Here is a 3,652-nt window from a genome sequence, read left to right on the forward strand (position 1 = left end):
GGCGCGCGGCACCAGGGGCGTTCCTGCTCCGGCTGCTTCCCTGGGCTCCGGTCACGCCTGGCCACGTCCGGCAGGGCAGCGGCTGCTCCCGGCCGGCCCGCCCCGGTCACTGCGCTTCGCCGGTGGGGCGCTGCGGGAAGAGAGCGCGGGCAGAGGTCAGCACGGCCAGGGGGGCCGGGCAGCAGGGTCTGTCCCAGGTCGCAGGCCCCGACCGGTGTGGGAGAGGGGGCGTCTCGCTCTCTGGGGTGGGGGAGGGGCAGGTCCCGTCCGGTGTGGGAGAGGGGGCGGCTCACGCTCTCTGGGGCGGGGCAGGGGACAGGTCCCGTCCGGTGTGGGAGAGGGGGCGTCTCGCTCTCTGGGGCGGGGGAGGGGGCAGGTCCCGTCCGGTGTGGGAGAGGGGGCATCTCGCTCTCTGGGGCGGGGGAGGGGGTAGGTCCCATCCGGTGTGGGAGAGGGGGCGGCTCACGCTCTCTGGGGCGGGGCAGGGGGCAGGTCCCGTCCGGTGTGGGAGAGGGGGCGGCTCACGCTCTCTGGGGCGGGGCAGGGGGCAGGTCCCGTCCGGTGTGGGAGAGGGGGCGTCTCGCTCTCTGGGGCGGGGGAGGGGGCAGATCCCGTCCGGTGTGGGAGAGGGGGCGGCTCACGCTCTCTGGGGCGGGGGAGGGGGTAGGTCCCGTCCGGTGTGGGAGAGGGGGCGGCTCACGCTCTCTGGGGCGGGGCAGGGGGCAGGTCCCGTCCGGTGTGGGAGAGGGGGCGTCTCGCTCTCTGGGGTGGGGGAGGGAGCAGGTCCCGTCCGGTGTGGGAGAGGGGGCGTCTCGCTCTCTGGGGCAGGGGAGGGGGGCAGGTCCCGTCCGGTGTGGGAGAGGGGGCGTCACGCTCTCTGGGGTGGGGGAGGGGGCAGGTCCCGTCCGGTGTGGGAGAGGGGGCGGCTCACGCTCTCTGGGGCGGGGGAGGGGGCAGGTCCCGTCCGGTGTGGGAGAGGGGGCGGCTCACACTCTCTGGGGCGGGGGAGGGGGCAGGTCCCATCCGGTGTGGGAGAGGGGGCGGCTCACGCTCTCTGGGGCGGGGGAGGGGGCAGGTCCCGTCCGGTGTGGGAGAGGGGGCGTCTCGCTCTCTGGGGCGGGGGAGGGGGCAGGTCCCGTCCGGTGTGGGAGAGGGGGTGGCTCACACTCTCTGGGGCGGGGGGGGCAGGTCCCATCCAGTGTGGGAGAGGGGGCGGCTCACGCTCTCTGGGGCGGGGGAGGGGGCAGGTCCCGTCCGGTGTGGGAGAGGGGGCGTCTCGCTCTCTGGGGCGGGGGAGGGGGCAGGTCCCGTCCGGTGTGGGAGAGGGGGCGGCTCGCGCTCTCTGGGGCGGGGGAGGGGGTAGGTCCCGTCCGGTGTGGGAGAGGGGGCGTCTCGCTCTCTGGGGCGGGGGAGGGGGCAGGTCCCGTCCGGTGTGGGAGAGGGGGCGTCTCGTTCTCTGGGGCGGGGGAGGGGGCAGGTCCCGTCCGGTGTGGGAGAGGGGGTGGCTCACACTCTCTGGGGCGGGGGGGGCAGGTCCCATCCAGTGTGGGAGAGGGGGCGGCTCACGCTCTCTGGGGCGGGGGAGGGGGCAGGTCCCGTCCGGTGTGGGAGAGGGGGCGTCTCGCTCTCTGGGGCGGGGGAGGGGGCAGGTCCCGTCCGGTGTGGGAGAGGGGGCGGCTCGCGCTCTCTGGGGCGGGGGGGGGGCAGGTCCCATCCAGTGTGGGAGAGGGGGCGGCTCACGCTCTCTGGGGCAGGGGGGGGGGGGCAGGTCCCATCCAGTGTGGGAGAGGGGGCGGCTCACGCTCTCTGGGGCAGGGGGGGGGCAGGTCCCATCCAGTGTGGGAGAGGGGGCGGCTCACGCTCTCTGTGGCGGGGGGGGGGCAGGTCCCGTCCGGCCCAGTGGTTGGGACACTGGCATGAGGCCAGGCTGGGGGGGGGCCGAACCTCGACCCTCAGCAGGGCTGGTGGAGCCCCGCCCCCTCTCCCACACCGGACAGGGCCTGCGACCCTCCCCGCCCCCCACAGAGCGTGAACCGCCCCCTCTCCCACACCGGACAGGGCCTGCGACCCTCCCCGCCCCCCACAGAGCGTGAGCCGCCCCCTCTCCCACACCGGACGGGGCCTGCGGCCCTCCCCGCCCCCCACAGAGCGTGAGCCGCCCCCTCTCCCACACCGGACGGGGCCTGCGGCCCTCCCCGCCCCCCACAGAGCGTGAGCCGCCCCCTCTCCCACACCGGACGGGGCCTGCGACCCTCCCCGCCCCCCACAGAGCGTGAACCGCCCCCTCTCCCACACCGGACGGGGCCTGCGACCCTCCCCGCCCCCCACAGAGCGTGAACCGCCCCCTCTCCCACACCGGACGGGGCCTGCGACCCTCCCCGCCCCCCACAGAGCGTGAACCGCCCCCTCTCCCACACCGGACGGGGCCTGCGACCCTCCCCGCCCCCCACAGAGCGTGAACCGCCCCCTCTCCCACACCGGACGGGGCCTGCGACCCTCCCCGCCCCCCACAGAGCGTGAACCGCCCCCTCTCCCACACCGGACGGGGCCTGCGACCCTCCCCGCCCCCCACAGAGCGTGAACCGCCCCCTCTCCCACACCGGACGGGGCCTGCGACCCTCCCCGCCCCCCACAGAGCGTGAGCCGCCCCCTCTCCCACACTGGAGGGGCCATGGAAGGGCTCGGGCAGGCTGGTGGGGATGGAGGGGCCAGGCTCTGGGCACGGGGGATGGGCGCTGCCTGGGCCAGGGCACCAGCCCGTCCAGGGCAGGGAGGGTGTGTGAGTCCCTCCATCAGCTCACAGGGGTCCTCCCCCGGGCTCTCCGGAGTCTCCCCCCCTCCTCCCACCTGGGCCACCTGCCCGGCTCCAGCCCCCCCGCTCCTCACCCCTCCCCTTCATTTCAGGGGCCAGGACGCCTGGCCGGGGAGTGGGGTCTAGTGGTTAGAGCGGGGGGGAGGGGTGGACTCTGGGCTCTCGCCCTGGCCGGGGAGTGGGGTCTAGTGGTTAGAGCGGGGGGAGGGGTGGACTCTGGACTCTTGCCCTGGCCGGGGAGTGGGGTCTAGTGGTTAGAGCGAGGAGGGGGGGTGGACTCTGGGCTCTCGCCCTGGCCGGGGAGTGGGGTCTAGTGGTTAGAGCCGGGGGGGGTGGACTCTGGGCTCTTGCCCTGGCCGGGGAGTGGGGTCTAGTGGTTAGAGCGGGGGGGAGGGGTGGACTCTGGGCTCTCGCCCTGGCCGGGGAGTGGGGTCTAGTGGTTAGAGCCGGGGGGGGGGTGGACTCTGGACTCTTGCCCTGGCCGGGGAGTGGGGTCTAGTGGTTAGAGCGAGGAGGGGGGGTGGACTCTGGGCTCTCGCCCTGGCCGGGGAGTGGGGTCTAGTGGTTAGAGCCGGGGGGGGTGGACTCTGGACTCTCGCCCTGGCCGGGGAGTGGGGTCTAGTGGTTAGAGCGAGGGGGGGTGGACTCTGGGCTCTCGCCCTGGCCGGGGAGTGGGGTCTAGTGGTTAGAGCGGGGGGGAGGGGTGGACTCTGGGCTCTCGCCCTGGCCGGGGAGTGGGGTCTAGTGGTTAGAGCCGGGGGGGGGGGTGGACTCTGGACTCTCGCCCTGGCCGGGGAGTGGGGTCTAGTGGTTAGAGCGGGGGGGAGGGGTGGACTCTGG

Source organism: Pelodiscus sinensis, unplaced genomic scaffold (genome assembly GCF_049634645.1).
Source record: "Pelodiscus sinensis isolate JC-2024 unplaced genomic scaffold, ASM4963464v1 ctg165, whole genome shotgun sequence".
In the NCBI taxonomy this organism is placed as follows: domain Eukaryota; kingdom Metazoa; phylum Chordata; order Testudines; family Trionychidae; genus Pelodiscus; species Pelodiscus sinensis.